Raw genomic sequence first — 20,593 nt, 5'->3', positions numbered from 1 at the left:
TTAACTTTCTGGAAGCGGGCTGTCTCCTATTAGGGGAAATGTTTTTTTCTCCCCCTCATTTGTTTAAAATGCAAGCATGCCTGCAACTTACGTTTCAATTTAGGGTGTTTGCCACCGTGTCCCCAATACATATTTTCAAGATAACTTATGCTTCTGCTACTTTTTAACACCATTCAAGGGCGCCTTGTTTGAGTGTTTGCGTCACTAATGTTTTGTTTCACTTTGCGTGATTATTCGTTGCGACGTTATGCTTATTTTACAATGGTTTGAGAAGTGAAGTATAAAATACAAACCGAGGGATTGTTTGCTTTTTTCGCCGTGGAGATGGTGGCCCTCAACAATCACAAACGTGGTCGTGGAAGCCACCACACCCACCTCGTTATTGCTTCCTTCCTTCTGCCGGTTCCCAACAATCAACCCCCCAATATCAAAGGAATTCTCTCAGATCTTGTTACACAGTTGATACGTCCTTCAAGGACCTCTCTTGGTCTCATCATCACCACCACCGTTTGTCTTTCGGGCTTCCCCTTGTTCTCTAGCCTCTGGGAGCCACCGAAATCCCATTCCTCGTCCACTCTGCACACATGTTCCACCCATTACAAGCACCACATACTCCTGATAGCATCCACAACTCTTTCTCGTCGTGTTTGATTACAAAGCTACAGGTTGATTACCCTCTCCTCCTCAAACCCACACAAATGCCCCGCATATCAGAGGCTCCTCCACGCGATTATCTTTACAATGCTACCTGCCGTGCTCTGTTTAGAATGTCTTAATTGCCCCCCCTATTCCGTCATGAAATTCCTAAGATCCTTCACATTGCATTTTTATTTCGAAGCCAAACTTGCATTGTCTATTTGTTGTGTTAAAAGCCCAGCTTTGTGACTCATGCAATAACACAACAACACAACCCAGAGACGTTATATAGACTGTGCAAAGAAAACAAAGTAATTCGGATGGGGCAGGTCACATTGCTACAAGGGATAATGGCCTATAGATGACGTTGCTTACAGGGTGACGGCCACAAAGGAGATGGAATGATGAGCTTTTCTGTGCAGGGTAGGCATTGCAGAACTGTGACAGATAGTGACGTCTTTTGGGAAAGCCTTAATTCAGCAGCGGATAGAGAATAGCTATTGCTGCTACTGATGATGATGTGTGTATGTAGTAGGACACTATTAATAGTCACAGCGCTGAGTCTAACAGCCACTCGTAATGAAACAGAGTTTTAAGGTGCGATGAGCTTGATGGTCACGGCACAGTCCCCTGTGATGTGCGAAAAAAGCTATCGCTATATAAATTAGATACATCTCAACTCCATGAAAGAGCTTAAACTATTCTATCCCGTTGGGTGATTGACATGTGGCTGAACAACATCCAGTGTAGGGTGAGACGGGCACTTTTTAAATGACTCCATTAGTTTAAAAGGTGCTCTTTCTGGATAGCCATTACGAGTGCTGCTCCATTCTCATTCGCGACGATTCACCTCCCAAGTTGGATGCATCCGCAGGCAGTCGAGGATGCATCCTCAGGCAATAGAAGATGCTTCCAACGTTGGAGGCACCCTGAAGCATTAGAGGAGGCATCCTAACGTAGTAGAATATGCCTGCAACGTTGTGTAGTGAGTTCAACTGAGTCGCAGACGTAGACTTGGAGGCAACACATTTATTTAACTCCAACAGAATAACAACCTATGGCGGTGACCACCAGGCTAACTACACTAATTACAACGTAACTGCTACTCTGGACCGAGACCAACAGCTTAGGTCCAGGTCCACGTGTTGGAGACTCGTTGAACGGAGAACGTAGACAAAGGGTTTTCTTCCAGGATGAACAACAACAACCCTGGTCCCTCTGGGGACCCGGCTGATATTCTCTGCGGCGTGGCTGACTCCACCCTTGGCCACGACCACCTTCCAGAATCCTCGAGAATGATCTGGATCCCAACAACGTGACCACCCCTAGCCCCCCAATTTGGGCCCCTTTGTAGACCTAACTGGTCACGTGTCCTCCCGGGACAACCAGAGGGCCATGGCCTTTAGTAACCTCATCCTACGGCTGGCACTCACACACCCTGTCCTGTAGGGTTGGCACTGCATGCCAAGCGTGGTGCCATCTCGCGCTGTCAATCAGCGCTCACCGGGCCCCTCTAGGGCCGGTACTACACGTTGACATCCCGTGATGTCACTACAGTTGGAGACGAAACATCATGAAGGAGAAATGAGCAGCACTCCTCACGGCTATCCCAAAAACCTCGACATCAATCCATTTTTTTATTTAAAAAAAGTATCGCCTTCATACCCTTGTGTCTCGCTGGACGGGTTTGTGATTGGTGGGACATGGTGACATCGTCGGCATTCTCTGCCGCATCACGATGGGAGTGGCTTGCTGGGGGTTTCCCGCCTTCAGGAGGCAGGAAGTGGGGGCGGGCACCATTTATTAAGAGGCCAAGTAATGGACCATGAAAGAAGTGGTCAATTTGCAATGTCTTGTTGGCAGACCAACTCAATTGAATGAGTTGCCCCGGATTGAGTAAACACTCCAGACAGGACACTGCTTCACCCCACACTTCAACACCAATAGCGCGATTCATGAAGAAAAGTCGAAGTGTCTCCGTAAATAAGTGTGATGCGATGCTCATTGTCACATAATGCCCCTGAGCCATTGATAGAAATTCCACATTTCCCATGGTAGGTGCAGATCACAGCATATTACTTACGATACGCCACTTTGTTGCGCTATCATATGTGGCTAGGTCATTCCCGAACAGTAAACTTATAGCTCAGTGGGCGTTACCTGGTAAGATAAAAAAGAGTTATTACATTTTATTTGCATATTTTTTAAAGTTATTTGTTTACCCTTCCGATCCTTTGCACTCCTGTTGTGTTTTTGCATTGTTCTTATTATAATGCTTTTGTGACCTGCCTCCATTGGACATCTGTGAAAAAGAGCTTTATCTATCATCGGATTCCTCCAGTATAAATACATATTCTGATTCTGAGGTCGTAAACCAATTATGGAAATGCCGAATTGCTATGTGGAAGGCCGATCCATCGAAAAGGGCCACCGCTTGTTGACTTTACAAAGTGGCACTAGACTAATTTTTAGAACCACGTAGCGATGGAGGGCACCAGTTACCGCTCACTCCTAACTGGGATTTTAACTTACAAAGTTTAAGATGGTGCATTGTACAAGAAAACATACACGTCACCAGGCCTGATGATTAAAAAACCACCACCTCACCAGGCCTGATGATTAAAAAACCACCACCTCACTAGGCCTGGCGATTAGATAACCACCACCTCACCAGGCCTGATGATTAAAAAACCACCACCTCACCAGGCCTGGCGATTAAAAAACCACCACCTCACCAGGCCTGGCGATTATAAAACCACCACCTCACCATGCCTGGCGATTAGATAACCATCACCTCACCAGACCTGGCGATTAGATAACCACCACCTCACCAGGCCTGGCGATTAGAAAACCACCGCATCACCAGACCTGGCGATTATAAAACCACCACCTCACCATGCCTGGCGATTAGAAAACCACCATCTCACCAGGCCTGATGATTAAAAAACCGCCGCATCACCAGACCTGGCGATTATAAAACCACCGCCTCACCAGGTCTGGCGATTAGATAACCACCACCTCACCAGGCCTGGCGATTAGAAAACCACCACCTCACCAGGCCTGGCGATTAGAAAACCAGTGCGTCACCAGGCCTGGCGATTAGATAACCACCACCTCACCAGGCCTGGCGATTCGAAACCACCACCTGACCAGGCCTGGCGATTAGATAACCACCACCTCACCAGGCCTGGCGATTCGAAAACCACCACCTCACCATGCCTGGCGATTCGAAAACCACCACCTCACCAGGCCTGGCGATTCGAAAACCACCACCTCACCAGGCCTGGCGATTAGAAAACCGCTGCGTCACCAGGCCTGGCGATTAGAAACCACCACCTCACCAGGCCTGGAGATTAGATAACCACCACCTCACCAGGCCTGGCGATTAGATAACCACCACCTCACCAGGCCTGGCGATTAGAAAACCGCTGCGTCACCAGGCCTGATGATTAAAAAACCGCCGCATCACCAGACCTGGCGATTATAAAACCACCACCTCACCATGCCTGGCGATTAGAAAACCACCACCTCACCAGGCCTGGCGATTAGATAACCACCACCTCACCAGGCCTGGCGATTAGAAAACCGCTGCGTCACCAGGCCTGATGATTAAAAAACCGCCGCATCACCAGACCTGGCGATTATAAAACCACCACCTCACCATGCCTGGCGATTAGAAAACCACCACCTCACCAGGCCTGGCGATTCGAAAACCACCACCTCACCAGGCCTGGTAATTATAAACCACCACCTCACCAGGCCTGGCGATTACAAAACCGCTGCGTCACCAGGCCTAGCCGCACCCCTGATTAGCATGGTTGGCTACGTATGGTGCGAAAGAAGGTCAATACATTCACATACATACTGGCAACCCTGACAGAATCAGAGCTAATGTGCAACAAGCGAACATGCTCCCTAAATCTCTTAAGTGCATACGAATGCAGGTTTTGTGAGGTAATGCTTGCAGTCCGTGACATTTACACTGTTTTAATGTAATCTTGGTAAAATCATTGATTGAATGATTGACTGCCTGACTCGGGAATCAATTGATCGGAACATTTGATTGATTTTTAAAGGCGTCAGTGCCTACTCTTTAGGTTTGAGGAATTAATTTTGCTGCCTTTATAGAAGCGGCTCTGTTGTATTTTTATTTTCTCTGTTTCAAGAAATGCAATTATTGGGATGTAAACATGTTTAGGAGGTGTTTTATACTTATTCATGATTTAATTAGCCACCAAACGCGCGAATAATCTAGAGAATGCTTTTATCTTCAATTTGTGTAATTGTTTTCAGAGGCTAGTTCTCCTTAAAAAAGAAACACTGCTAACAAGGCTTAATCATCAAGAATGTACTTTACAGGCTAAAATTAACGTGCTTTTGTCTGGTTCCAAAGGGCCAATTCCCCAAACTTGAGCGGCTGCATCGGTGTTTGTATATATATTTAGTCCAGCTTTTTTGCCCATCCAAGGATGGGTGTATATTGCAGTAAATCTGAAATATTCAGGAGGAAAAATTGTTCAGCTCATGATTATTAATGAGGGGGGTTTGCCCCACGTGGAGTGACGTCACCCGCTAATGGTTATTGGGGAGGGGTGCGGCATGTGGAGTGACGTCACCCCCTCATGGTTATTGTGGAGGGGTGCTGCATGTGGAGTGACGTGACCCGCTCATGATTATTAATGAGGGGAGGGGTGCGGCATATGGAGTGCGTGACCTTCTTGTGCGTTAGTGTAAATTTCCACGCGGGCATGAATATTAATAATATTAATGCAATTTATAACGCGCGCAAATTTGCGGACGTAACGGCCGCAACTCAGAGGCGCGGAGCCAAGCTCAGAGTCGCTCGAAAGCACATGGTTGTAGAGGTGCGTTTTTAAGTCTCTCTTGAAGGAGGCGATTGAGGTGGTGCTGCGAATGTGCAGAGGGATGATGGCGTTCCAGACTGTTGGGGCTGCCACCGAGAAGCGGCGCATAGACACGATGACCATCCTGGATCTTGCTATCAAGAGGAGGTCGTGAGTCGCACTGCGCAGGCATGGGGGGGGGGCTCTTTTGCAGTGACGTCACGCACGGATGTAGCACTGTGCTGCGTAGATTTATTTTTTACCGTCACTTTCTGTAAATAAACGTCATATTTGAAGCGATTTTGCGTAATACATTATTTAATTCAGCTCGACCTTCCTATGCGTTAGTGTAAAAGTCCACCCACTCATGAATATTAATGAGGGGGAGTGGGCCTCACGTGGAGTGACATCACGCGCGGGACGGACAGACATTTCTGGGTGATTATTGTAGGTAATTATTTTCCTTTTTAAGACCACAGTGTTATTAGCGAATGTGTTCAGTCTTTTTTCAAGTTGTATCATTGGTGCGTGTGCACCGTTGCCCACGCAGCAACAGCAGCTGCATTGCCAGAGAGTTTATTTAACGCACAAGGCGCACGCGAATCACCATCCACGATTCAAACTCCGCACGAGGCCAGCTCAGTGCTCAGCCACTCGGAGCTAGCAGGCCACCTCGTTTATCATACCCCCCATACCAAGAAAGTCTAATGCAACAGTAGCCAGAAGATTTAAAGCTTTCGTGACTGCAGGGATTCATCAAAAAGTCAAGTAGAATGGAAATAATGAAATAATAAAAATAAAACATAATAAAATAATTCTCACGACGTTTCGGCCACAACGCAAGCAGCTGTCCTCAGGTGAAGAACAGGTCTGTCAGAAAGACAGCGTCTGAATGAGGACGGCTGCTTGCGTTGTGGCCGAAACGTCGTGAAAATTATTTTATTATGTTTTATTTTTATTATTTTATTATTTCCATTCTACGTGACTTTACCGAAAGAACCAAGAAGACGTAGCCAGAAGCTCTGCTCCCTATGGCTCTCATCTCATGCGAGCGCCCCAGTCCACGCCACGGGCCTAAACACAACCCTTCGCAGAACGTGACATAAACAGCAGGCATTTGAGATGAGCCCTCCCTCCCTCCCTGCACGAAATCTGAAAATGCCGAGCACGGGAAGGCACAGGCTAACCGAGGCGGAATACAAATGGGCAGCCGCCTTCGGAAATTGGCAACAGGAGAAGGTTAAATTGATTAAGAAATGAAGAGTGTCAGGATCGCGCCGTCGATTTGGGCGGCGTACGCACAACATTGGCTCTGACCTGATACGCGTGACTTTTAGGTGTTGAGTGCTGCTTCAAAAACGATTCTTACGAAAATAAATAACACAGTCGCCAATACGGTGATAACCGTCATCATAACCGATCATTCAGTCTGGCGGTTAGGCCCCCCCCCCAGAAAAACTGAAAACTAAACCGAAACTCAAAAAGTGCGAGCCAGATATTTTAACACAGCGGCCTCCTTAAAAATAGTCTTGAGCCTCAGTGAGGCTCTCTGGGATTATTAAAATTATAATGATTGCTCCTCCGGCTGAACGTTTCTGTGGCCACAGCAGATGATGACTCACACTGGATTATATTAAACAAGTACGTACAGCTGCATGTTATGTGAAACCAACAGTGGCCGTCCTATGGAGAGACTTGACATGCCTCTGTCACAGGAAGTGGCAATCCTCTACTGGCTTGACGCGGTTAACAGGTGACGGACCATAATGCAACACTCCTTTCTAGCGTGAAACCAATTTGGACAATTTTTCGTCCCGTGATTATCCTTTAATAAATAATAAATACCGTTAAAAATTCTGATCGTTCCATGCAATATGCACGTGCCCCGGGCTTTGGGAATTCAGCCAGACGGCAATTGGCTTTTCGTGACTTGGGGGGGGGCCCTGAGCTAATGGAATTTACAGCAGCTTATTACGGCTTATCGCACGGGTGCTTCATCCGCCAGTACGGAAGGCTTAGTGCTGCTCCGTGTAATCCAGCTGATTCTTTCCTGCTTTGCCGTGGTGTATGGCATCACCGGAGGCACCTGGTCTTCCTGCGGGGCGGCGAAGAGTCATGGGTTCGCCAAAAAAATAGCTAGCTTCGAGTCAAAAGTTCAAAACGGTTTCTTCCTCGATGAACGTTCAGGCGGCGCTCATCTGCCACGTACAACGCTGAGCCCAGGCGTGGTTATCCCACTGACCTTTGGCTGGAGCGAGTCTCCCCCATAGGACAACCACTATGGTACGAATTTATCAACGCCGGAGGGAGGGATGGTGAGCTAAGTCAACCTTCATCCTCTCAGGTTTGTTTCGGTAAAGTCACGTAGGTAAAACATCTAATTAAAAGGTAATAAATGTAATAATGGAAATAAAATAAAATAATTAGCTAAAATTAGCTGTGACGGTCCCACCTGATGACGGAGACTTGTGTTGCCTCCGAAACGTCGTGATTTATTGTTATTTTATTTGATTTCCATTATTACTTTTATTAACTTTTAATTTTATTTTTTTACCTACGTGACTTTACCGAAAAAAAACCTGAGAGTATGAATCCTTGCAGTCACGATAGCTTCAAATCTAGAATCAACCTTCATCCTCCATTTGGACTCACAAACCTTCCAACTGCGAGCAGCTCAATCTACAGTTGGGTCCTCGCAAAGAGGATTGCTCTCTAAGTATAATTGTTGATGTGCATGTACACTACATGCATGACCCTTTGTCACTCCACTGCTGGATGAAGGCATCCCGATGCCGTGCGGGTCGCGTGAGTTGTTTGACCATGCTTCATCTCGCTGGTCAGTGCAGGATCGTGAAAGGCGTGGAGCATCTACCCGGGCGCATAGAAATACAGTACAGCGATTTTGCTGTACTGTTTTTTTTTCTTTAACATCTGTCATGCATGGTGGGTGTCAAACCAAGCACTGTCCAGGATTACACTTGCTTAGGTTCTTAGCTCCGACTGGATTCGACGCACTCCAAAGATTTGGTCACAGATTCGTTTTATTGTTATTTAGAATTCTTTTGTTGTGCTCTTGACAAATGATGTCCAGGACTTTAATTTCCAAACAACTGCTGCTTTCAAGGTCGATTGTGCAGTTAGCTGGCTTTCCTGCAGCTCAGGCTGGCTTAACATTGTTATTAGTGAAGTTTCAATGTCCTTGATTTATCAAGGAAAGCCTCAACGAGTCTCGAGATGCTTTGAGAAGGTCCTGCTTGGGATGTTTAGCTCATTTCTTATTAAGTGGGATAATTAAATCGTCCAGTCCAGTGGTCTCGGTGCTGATACACACACAAAAGACAAAGACCCCCCGTATAGACTTAACTTGCTGTTGGGGCAAGTGTTGTTAGCGAACACCTATGAAGGCCGGCACGGCACACAAGGGGGTGGGTGGGCCAGCACCACGCCCGGCCACCTTTGCCTCCTCAGTGGCGATGTTTACACACCGTGACAGGTACTCATTTGAGGCTGAGTCGACCTAGGGGAAGCCCAGGACCGGTTCAGATAAATTGTCGCTGGTGTTGGACCGTGAGCAGGAATCAAACTGATCGGGTTCCTAGCGCAGAACGCGAATCGCTTCAACTCTAAACCATTAAACTATTTTTATTGCACGAGGTCAGCCCCACTGAGCCACGTAGCGGTTTTTCAGAAGCGACCTGGCCACAAACGGTAGCTTAACGAAGTGGCTCACCACGTGGACATTTTTAGCAGCCAAATACTCTAAACGCGCGTTTCTACTACACTACCGCTCCCCCCTCCACAATACACATGCATGCGCACACATTAATTCTCCTACACGCATGTCATAAAAATTGGCTCAATTCTCATCTCAACTTCAAAATTCACAATTAAAATTTTGAATAAAAATGAATAATGAAGATGAGCACCTTCTAAAGCAACAAATCCTGTCCCATATATTTATTCTGCACGGAAACATTTAATAGCTGCTACGTTTGTTCATCTCCTCGACTATGCTGACATCACATACAAATCAACCTTTGCAACCACTTTTGGATGAGCGAAATCCTATCTTTCATACTGCATTTGGCTTCCTCTTATAAACTTAACCACTCCACTCATCACTATGAGCTCCACTCCCAAGACCGGGTTAGCAGCTCCTTTTTCAACCCAAGAGGGAGATTCATTGGGCCAAGTTCATATTTAATGCACACACTCGTAACTATGCACTCTACTTATTGAAAGTGTTTATCCGGGGGACCAAAATCCTCGAAATATGAGATGCCTTCAAAACACCAAAGTGCGCTGTAGCAAGGCCACAAACGCCACGTGGTTCTCAGCTTGTCATCCGCGATCCATACCACAAACACCCGAAATTCCATCGCTTTTAAAATGTCCTTGGTTCCCCTCCCATCTCAATCACGATTTGTGGCTATAGCTTTTTTTTATTCTTCATGACAACCTTCACTCGAAAATGCATTTTGACGTACAGCAAACCCTTGGCCAATGCTGATCCTCGCTGCCTCCTCACTTGGAGGCTGGGAACACCACGTGACCTGGGACCCGTGATGGGCCTCTTGGGAGACAAGACAGAGACTCACATATGAGTAGTATTTTTGCGTGCGTATATACATGTATGCATGTGTGCTGAACTTCTTTCGCACCGTACGTAACCAACCGTGCGAATCGGAGGTGCCCCATGCACATAAAACATGCCCAGCAGTGCTCCAAAGATGCACACTCCGATACTCTTTCGACCGATATGTCGTTTGTGCGTGTTTGGAGAACGATGAGTTTGGAGGGTGAGGATTTGGCAGGGAATGGTACGCGACCGTGTCCTCCGCTGGGCACAGCGACTTCTTGCCCCATGAGCTTGGGCATCTTTGTCGTCGCCGCTGCCTTGTTGATGTTGCTTCTTCAGCCGTTTTTTTTCTCATCAGAAAAGACGTCTGTTCCTTTGGTCTTCGTTTTCTCTCCCAAAGAGCCACAGATCAGCAACGGCATGTCCGAGGAAGTTGATCGGCACCGGTGCTGCCGGACATCAACGACGGCCCTCGTGTACTCTGTAGCCGATCGAGTGGCGACTACTAATGGTCCTTGCCACTCGACCGCTCGACGTCCAGCTGGACACTGCGATGGTGTTTCAGTCGACTTCAACGCCCTCGCTGCCCGTTGCTGTCACAACACCATCTCCTCCCCCCACCCATCCGCCGCAACCTTCCGGGAATACCTGCGAATCGAGGGAAATCGTCACCCCTTTCCCATTCATCAGGCCTCAATGAAGCCCCTCGTCATCGCTTGAAGTCACTCAAGCCCCTTTTGGGCCCGCGCGCGCTGAACCTTCAGCAATGCGAATTCAACCCCGAGGAAGCGTGCAGAGCTGAATGGAGTTCAACGGATCTCACAAGCAGCTTCGTAGTTTCACTCACTGCTTGAATTCTTCGTGCCGTATTTATCCTGCAATGCTCGATATCTCTGTCTATTTACATATTAGTCTAATAGTCACCCTCTAGCTGTTTAATGTTTTTTTTATGTAACTTAACTTGTAATTGAACTACGATCAGCCGAAAAATAATTTGCCCGAGGTGACTCACGCTACAGAGGAATGTATTATTTAACATTGATTTACATTTACGCGACATTTTCGATTTCTCTCTCAGACGCGACGACGCAGTTGGTTTTGTTCTGATTTATTTTTGTTGTTGTTTCATTGCCGCAATGCATCCGTTTTACTTTCGTCACGTTGGTGATCCAGCTCACTCTTGCAAACGAGACTTTTGTCCTGGTCTCTTGTGTTCACACCTGAGCTGACGTAGCAGGAGGAGCCCAGGGCGGATCTTCACTGATGCTGGCCTTGAGCGGGAAATTGAACTGCACGTGTGTGTGTGTGTATGTTGAACTCCCGTCGAAACCGTACGTCGCCGACCGTGCTAATCGAAGGTGCGGGTGAAGGACAACAAACTAAACACAAAAAGTCGTTTTCACATAAATGAGTTTGCAATCGACATTTAAGATTACATCGCTCCAGCGGCTTCCTAATATTGGAAGGAAGAACGTTCCAGACGGCCGCAGAAGAGCACATGAAAGCCCACAATGTGGTGACCGTCTTTGTTCGATGGCGAGTCAAAAACCGCCGCGAGGATGACCGGTAGTTTGCATGATTTTTTATGCTCCTTGACGAGATCAGCAAGGTATTGTGGGTAATTTGTGGCGAGCACTTTGTGTGAGCTTTCTGGTGACGTAGCGCAGAGCACTAACCACTTCCTCGGGGAAAGCTCTTCTCGCTAACGCTGCCACTACAGAAACCTCTTCGTATCTGCCAGCCTTCTAAACCCACTCCAAAGACACCCCCCCCCCCTCCGTACAGCTTTAAACAGACTGTTAAGTCAAGTGCTGTTAGCGATTGCCTATGCCAGTGCGGCACACGAGGGGGTGGGTGGCCCGCACCACGCACGGCCGCCTTTGTCTCCCCAGTGTTGATGATTGCATACCACACCAGGTCGACCTAGGGGAGGCCTAGGACCGGTTTAGATATTCGCCACTGTTATTGGTCGTGAGCGGGAATTGAACTCGGGTCGCCGGATTGTGCGCTAACCACTGCGCCACCGCTCATACGCACAAACACGAACACACTCACAAAGTCCATTAACGATTCACTTTTTCTAACTGAATAGTAAATCACCCATCTACCAAAGTTTGACTCCCGGCCACGGCTAACATCAGTGGCGAGTGATTATATAAATTGCTGCTGGACCCAAAACCCCTTCACCACCCACTGGCACTTACCGGCCTGGTGAAGTATGGTCAAACAACCGCCATGGCGGTCACGATGTGGGGAGGCCTTCACCCAACAGTGGACTTGACAAATTAATGAAATGGGCACGATGGAAATTCCACATTCCTATGGTGGGCACTCGATATTTTTAAGACAACCACTCTTGACTGTTAGACTCAACTCAATTCGCGAACACATTTGCTCAATTTTATACCCGAGGTTTGTACAACAGCTGTGAAATTAGCCAAAATAATTGACCAATTTCATAGCAATTAATCACCCAAAAAGAAAAATACGTAAATATATAATTCCTTAAAATTATGCATATACTTGCGCGTTTGCAAAATTCCAACAGCAGGATCAATAATGACCTGTGACAGCTGCAACCTCAAAGATAAATTGTTTAATTATGATCATTCGGCTTGTTATATACGCATCGATTAGTTTATCAACAGAAACATCTACTAAACGCTTGTGTGTTTGTGGTAGCGTGGTGGTGAGCGCACGGTCAATATATGTACCAAGCCCTGGGCTGTCCTGTCTTAGGTCGACTGTCGGTCTTAAATGAGTAGCTAGTCTGGTGTGTAAACACCAACACTGGGGAGACAAAGGCGGCCGCGCATGGTTATAGCCACTTCAACTTCTCGTGTGCCATGCCAGACCTCGTAGGTGCTCGCTAACACACTTGATTAATTGGCCTGTGAAAGCAACACGGTGGGTCTTTGTCTTTGTGCGTGGGGGGGATGCGTGGATGTGTGTGGTGACACACTGGTGGCACTGTGGTTAGCATGTTTCGCTGCTACTCTTGCGACCTCGCCATGGATGCAATCTGAAGCCAGTATTTTCTGAATCTGTCACGGCCCTCATTTAAGTGGACTCAGCCTTCGGTGAATTACCTGTCGTGGTTTGTAGACATCCGTACTGAGGATATAAAGGTGGCCCCGCGTGTTTCAGGCCACACTAACGTCCTGTTAAAATCAATCTCGCCTTCATACATGCTCGTTAACAGCACTTGTCCTAGCAGTCTGCATGGCGATATGAGAGATCTTTGTATTTTGTGTGTTGATTTGTGTGCATCTGTGTCTGCGTGTGTCCAGAATGGGGAGCGGTAGTGTAGCGGTCATCGCTGCGCTGCCCTACGAGCCCAACAATCTGGGTTTGATTCCCACTCGCGGCCAACACCGATGACAATTATCTGACCCTCAAATGACTACCTGGTGCAGTGTGTAAACTTCGCCACTAGGGAGACAAAGGCGGCCGGGCGTGGTGTTGGCCACCCACCCCCTCGTGTGCCGCGCCGGTCTTCATAGGTGCTCGTTAACAGCACTGGCCCCAGAAGTCTGTTCAGGCAACCTAGGGGATCTTTGTCTTTGTTTGTCCACACTGCAGTACAATTTCTGCAACCCGGGATCAATTCGTGGCTACGGAGCATCAATAGCAATGACACTTGGTACTTGAACCTGACCTGGGCTCTCCCTTACATGCGATTGCGGCGTCCATGTTGACAATCCGTCTAATTCCATGTCAAGTGCCTCTCCAGTCAACTTTTGCAATCCATGGATCTCTGCCAACGAATTTCATCTCTTGACCTCGTGAATCTCCAACAACCAAGTCAGTCGCTCTCTCACCGCCGTGTCTCTTTCCACTGCCCACATTTAGCGACCAGCCCCCCCTCATCAGCTTCTCCTGTTCTCTCCCCGAGACCGCCTGCCCCCACCAACCAGACAGACATCTGTCCCCATCACCGCTCTGCTCCCGTGTTGAACCTTGTTTCTTGGACCCCCAAAGTTGTTCTGTCGAGTGCCACGGTGCCACCTCGACCGCTTGCTGTGAATGACCGCGCCCCGTCTGGAACCACTTCGTTCTCTCGCTCCACAACTATCCCGCTGTGAGCAAAACATCGCAGCTCACGGACTTGAGAGAATGTCGAAAGAGTCCGGCCTGGAAATCCACCGCCGGATTTGGAAGGCTCACGTCAGCGCACCTTATCAGTGGGCTCTGGTTAGATCCAAATCAGGCTTCTCCTCCACTCTGATTGCAAATGGTACTGGAAGCCCGAAATCTATTTCTGGCAGTGTGAACTCGCTCCGACAGAATGGCCAGAGCCTGGACTCCTTGCACTGCTCCACTGGTTTCCAAGCGCAAACTATTATCCCATTCCTCTGAAAAGGTCGAGGAAATCAGGAATGGCATTCCGGTGTCTGACTCTGTTCCTCCACCTGCCTGTTCTGCTGTCTCAACACCACCCACCACCTGCCATTCACGTCCCTAGGCCCGGTCACTGCAAACAGCATCAGTGCAATTGTCTCCTGCCTATACACAAAAAAAAGATCCCCCGTATCGCCTTAACTGACTGTTGGGGCAAGTGCTGTTAGCGAGCACCCATGAAGGCCAGAACGGCACACGAGGTGGTGGGTGGCCAGCATCACGCCAAGCCGCCTTTGTCTCCATAGTGGCGATGTTTACACAACGCACCAGGTATTCGTTTGAGGCTGAGTCGACCTAGGGGAGGTCCTGGATCGGTTCAGATAATTGTCACTGATGTTGGCCGTAAGTGGGACTCGAACTCGGGTTGCCGGGTGCGTAACAACATCGCGCTAACCGCTGCACCACCGCTCCCCACTGCCTAAAAACACTTTTACCCACGCGCGATCTTCTGCCCACAAGACTCACGGCTCGCTGCCTCCCCACCATGCCCCCCCCTGCATCTCACCCGACATTGTTCCCTTCGCTCTCGAAGCTGCTGCTATGACTGCCCATCCCACAACAAAACCTCCTTGGACCTCACCATTGGAACCTAATTTTCCAGTAAAAAATATGATAATTGGTTTTTTACCCTTTTATCTGGCAACAAAACTGACACCTTTTTTTTACCTTGGACCTCGACAAAATTTCACCCCATCTCAAAATCTCCCATTTGCTTGCAAAACAAACGTTTCTTTCCCCCACCAAAAAAAACATTTTTCGACTCCTGCCCCTTCAGACAACCCTCCCATCCGTGGTCTTTACGAGCCGGGACAATCTGCCTCCTGTCAAGCTGCTCTCCTGCGTGCTGTAAATTACATTCTTGTCTCTCCTCGGGCCCTGGGCCCCTCCTCACTCCTGGACGATCCTGCTGCACTTGACACCGCCGCATCCTCCTCGAGCGTCTCCATGACAACGCAGGCGACTTCCATCAGACTTTAGAAAACTATGAAACTATTTATTTTCTCACTATTTTTGTTTGCTTTACCAGGTAAGGCCCCACTGAGCTATGTAGCTGTGGGTTTTTTCTTCAGAAGCCACCTGGCCCATCACAAATGATAGCTCAACAAGGTGGCGCATCACGTGGGAATGTAGAGCAGTCAAGTCTTCTGAACGCGTGATCTTGATTCTAAATGTGGAGGGGAAAACCCAGAGGACCCGGAGGAAAATAAGTATAACCCGTAAAAACAAAGTTTTTCACTATAAATCATTTATATGCGTGGCGGCTAGAGTCCTCTCGTCCTCTGGCTTGAGATGGCTGCCACCTATGGGTCAGATGATTGTCTGCAGTATTAAACAATTGGTAATTAAATATTTAATTTGTTTTCCCTAAAAAGTGTAAAATTTTGGAAAAAAAATTTCACGAACATTAATTGTCTCGCACAACGAGTCTGTGTGCAAAATGTCAGCTCGATTGGATCACGGGAAGTGGGTTAAAAAACGACCGAAAGGTTTGCACGGTCGTAAGCAAGCACGCAAGCAAGCAAGCGAACTTAATATAAAGGATTTAAAAATCCACGCGACCGCGGGGAAAGAGATAAGAAAACTTCAAATACAGCAGGGTCGGGATCGAACGCACAACCTCATATATACCAGGCGATGGAGTTAACATCTCCTTGCCACCGTGTCGCCCCTCCTTGGTTCTGCTCTTACCTCTCAAACCTCTTAGGGGCCGTCCATAAATGACGTCACGTGACTTTGGACGATTTTTGACCCCCCCCCCCCCCATCGTCACACGGCGTCACAAAAAGTCAGACCCCCCCTCAAATATGACGTCACAAAGTTCTGCCCCCCCAAAAAAAACATGCTTCAAATCGCTTTAAACTATTGTCATTGTAGTGCGCATGTAATGTGGAGCTGCACTCTGATGTTGTAGGAGAAAACATTTAGTAAAAAGTCTATGTAATTAAGTAGAACGTGTTGTCTATATTTATTTAAAGTTGCGCATTTTGATGTGACGTCACATTTCTCACCCCCCCCCCCCTCGTCACGTATCGTCACAAATGACTGACCCCCCCCCCCCCCGCCTAGGTGCGTGACGTCATTTATGGACGGCCCCTTATCTCTCTTCTACAATCCGACAAGGGCACTCTCTTCCTCGAGGAAACCCTCTGTGTTATGGTTTCCCACAAGGCTCCATCCTTGTCCACCCCTGCCCTCCACCCTCCACTCTTCAAAACTTGTCTCCTCCTGCTCGGAAAAAAACAAACTTCTCAATTTTGTTGTTGTTGTTAAAACTTCCTTTATTGGGGCATTAGAAAGCAGGATAATGTGTATAGCTGCTACTGAATAATGCAATTTATTAACTTTCAAATGTGGAGTTGTCGGATAGTCCCCATCTTCATCAAGTTACAAGCTTGAATCTGCTTCGGTTTATTTTTACTTAAACTTGAGAAGATAAACCAGGCAAATGGCCGCATGGTTTGCACGTGTGGCGTCTGCCGATGAGGCTGTTAAGTGTTTAAATATCTGTAGATGCCTTTGAACTGGTTGCTGCACACCAGAGTCGTGACCGGCCATGGCGACACCTGGGAAGTCTCTTCAACTGCGAGGAGGAGGAGGTGGAGGAGTAGGAGGAGGAGGTGGAGGCGGTGGCATCCTTCTGCTGAATTAGGCGAATCCTCAATCGTCTCTATTTGAACGTCGACCGTCGTCGCTTGCTCCTCCGCTCGTGAGCGCCGCGGGGCTCCACGTCGCCACTGGCGCCGCGAGCCCAGCCCAGCGCCGTGCGCTCTCACGCGCTGCCTCCTCGGAGCGGTCTCCTAGCGGCTCGGTTCGAACCTCCTCGAGGCAGCGTTGCCAGGCTGAGGCACTTCTCGTCGTAGGAACGTCGACAATAGACTTAAGACTCACCGGCTTCAGTGAGAACCTCCCAAATGCTGACACTGCACTGGCAAAGAACGCGCGTAAGCTTGGGGTTGCCATTGATCCCATCTCTCATTCTCTCCCCAAATATCACAACCCTGCTATGTAGCTCTCTGTCAGAAGCAACCGGGTCACAAATGATAGCCCAACGAAGTGGCTTATCACGTGGACATGTATAGCAGCCACATACTCTAAACGCACCTTTCTCAATGCGGAGGGAGAAACCGGAGGACCTGGAGAAAAATCTGTGGAACCACGATGAGAGAGACATGCAAACTCCAAATATACAGCAGCAGGCGTCAGGGTCGTGATCGAACGCACGACCTCCTGCATACCAGGCGAGGGAGTTAACATCTCGCCACCGCGGCGCCCATTACCTCTGTCGTTGCGAGCATTCCCTGCCTCCAATTCCTCACCCCAGCAGCAGCTGCTGTGGCACCCTGCCCCTGTGCCTGCAGCCACGTGCCGTTTCAGGCAACTGCTGGCGGAAAGGCCTCCACTAGAGGGAGCCCTAGAGAACCCTTCTAGAGAGGGTGTCTTGGCCTACTCTTTCACACTGGCCAGACATCCTGGAAGAGGCTGCGAGTTACCACAACCTTAGCCCAACCAAATGCAACCTAAGCTGCGGTCTGACCCACCACTCGCGCCGCTCTGGGGAGAGAGAGAGAGTGAATGTGACCGGGGACCTCTGCCTGGGTGTGCTAACAACCGTGACGTCACGGCAGCATCCCATTGCGTTCAGCGTCAAATGAGTAGTGCCGAGTGTGAGGGTGTACGATGGTGTGATGATGGTGTGAGGACCGTCTGCGCCGGTGGTCTGCGCTGCCCGAGCTGCCGCTGCCCGTTTGTGCTGCACCGCTTGGGACGCTCGCTAACAGCCCTCGCCCTAACGGAGGTCCGCGAGGCTCAATGAGGGAGCTTTGTCTTGTGCACGGACACCTCCGTGGCCTGCGGATGTTAATAAGGGCGCGCAGAGGACACATTAGGCGCGGAGATCACTCTCGCCGCTAATGACTCCGAGATGTATGGCGTGTATTAAGGGGTCGGTGGGGCGGCGGTTAGCGCGCTGAGTCAACGATCCGGGTCGCCTCGGTTCCATTTCTTTGACGAGATCCACGACATTTGGTATTGCTCTCTGTCTGAGGCCGGCTCGGGAGGAGAGCGGTGTCGCCGGAGGAAAGCCCACGGAGTGGTGGGGAAGGGGGACGACACCCTGCCAAGAATCGACACGTGTGAAGTCGTGCACCCACTTTTTTCCGACTGCAAACGCTTGGCCACTGTGTTTGTTTTGTGTGCAACTGCACCTGCCACGTGCATGTGCGAAGCCCCACAGCGTAGAGCCCTCTGTCCTCAATGTGTGCGATGTGCTGGTTTTGTTGTTGTTATAGCGACAATGTCACAAACTAAGCATCATCGCTCAGTCGTGGGCCAGCCTGGCTCGAGAACTCAATACGCGCAACCAGAATTTGTATTTATACTGGAGGAGGAATCCGATGAGCTATAAAGCTCTTTTTCGCAGATGTCCAGCAAGGGGCAAGAGGTCAGAACGTTACAACAACACAGGGGGGGGGGGGGGCTCGCGTTTGTCAGCCGGCCTGAGATCGCGGCGCAAATTCCACATTCCTATGACAGGCGTGACGCCTCTCAGCGTTGCTGTGCTTGGTAAATGATGCGTCCGTCTTGTCCTTGACGAGCCAGTCGCTACAAAAAAAAACGTAGCGCGCGGCTCGGCTGCTATCAGCGACCAGAGTTGTTTTGGGGAAAAGATTGCCAATTAAACACTTGGAAAAGTCATTTTTGTATTTTAACGAAAGAGATTAACGTTACGCTTTGTGCCAGCAGCATGCTGAGTGCACGCGCGTTGTTTCGCGTGCGCCAACGCAAATTAAGATAGAGATGTGGTACCCGTTCGTGCGCGCATGGCACAAAAAAAAAACATTAACTTTGGTGTCTCGTGCGTGTGAGTGTGTGTACGTGGGGAGCGGTGGTGCAGTGGTTAGCGCGCTGCGCTCTGACACCCAGCGGCGTGAGTTAGAGCCTGCTCACGGCCAACACAAGTGATGATTATCTGAACCGGTCATGGGCCTCCCCTAGGTCGATTCAGCCTTAAATGAGTACCTAGTTGTGATGTATAAACATCGCAACGAGGGAGACAAAGGCGGCCGGGCGTGCTGATGCCGACTCATCCGCTCGTGTGCCATGCACAACACATATTGCAAGTTCCTTACAGGTGAATCACATGCTAAGTGGCTGATTACTGATCTCTTATATAATTGCCTCTGATCTCGAAACGTGATGGGGTTCAACAATGATGACGTCATCCTGCACTATTTAGACCGGACGCAGGTGGCTGGCTTCACTATTCTGGCAAATCGCCCGAAGGTGCTGGATGTAATTTCCAGCGAAACGTCGTACAACTCAAATTGTAAATGTTGTGTTTTCACTCTTCAACACACCGGTGGGCTGAAGTAGTGAGCTCTTTGTCTTTCGTCAAGGTGACACATTTTTAACTGATTGACCCTGTCGGGTGGTGGAGGGTTGCGACACATTTATAAATAACGCGATCTAACCCAATACCGTTGTTATGAATAATACTGGTCGCCAAAGCCTACGTGTTAAGTTGAGAATATTAATTCAATTTTTGTAATTTTCTTTCCTTTCCTCAACTCCTATCGGTTTTTTTCGTAGTGTTGTTTGTTGTTGTAACTTTCTAACCCCGTACCCCTTTTACTGGAGGCGTGTGAAAAAGAGCTTCATGGCTCATCGGATTTCTCCAGGGTGAATAAAATAGTAAAACACTAAACATATTCTGATGCATCTTTCAATTGTAACGTGATGCGGTAGAAGGCCCAGTTAGACATTGAAGGGTGGAACGGGCCCCATGGCGCCATCTCAGAGATCGGATTTGAGATCCCCGCTTGAGGAATTCGAGATCTTCCCTCTCAACACACCGACTCGACAGCCAGTTTTGACGAATTGCGGTTTAGCTGATCGCAAGGCAAAGCTATATTAAAGTTTGGCTGTGATTATGGTAATTAAATTGCATGTTTAGTGGATATCATTGAATCTTTATTACACGTTGGTTAAACACTGCGTTGCGCGTAATCATATTTTGATTAGCTGCATTAACAGATTATATTTGCATGCGGCTGTCCAAAGCACTTCTCGTTAATCCACGTACATGCCTTGCTCGCAGCGACGGCCTGATGTAGGTACACGCGTATCGTAAGCA

General features: G+C 48.6%; 1 protein-coding gene across 1 annotated transcript in view; it reads left to right on the top strand.

Annotated features, from left to right (window-relative positions):
• The window catches only part of AGBL4 (AGBL carboxypeptidase 4), a gene marked incomplete at its 5' end in the record, with an annotated part of 423,165 nt that overhangs the window by 79,412 nt on the left and 323,160 nt on the right, over positions 1-20,593 (top strand).

Source organism: Lethenteron reissneri, chromosome 39 (assembly GCF_015708825.2).
Source record: "Lethenteron reissneri isolate LAM-NWPU_2019-01 chromosome 39, ASM1570882v1, whole genome shotgun sequence".
Taxonomy (NCBI): domain Eukaryota; kingdom Metazoa; phylum Chordata; class Hyperoartia; order Petromyzontiformes; family Petromyzontidae; genus Lethenteron; species Lethenteron reissneri.
This window is presented reverse-complemented; position numbering and strand designations above follow the sequence as displayed.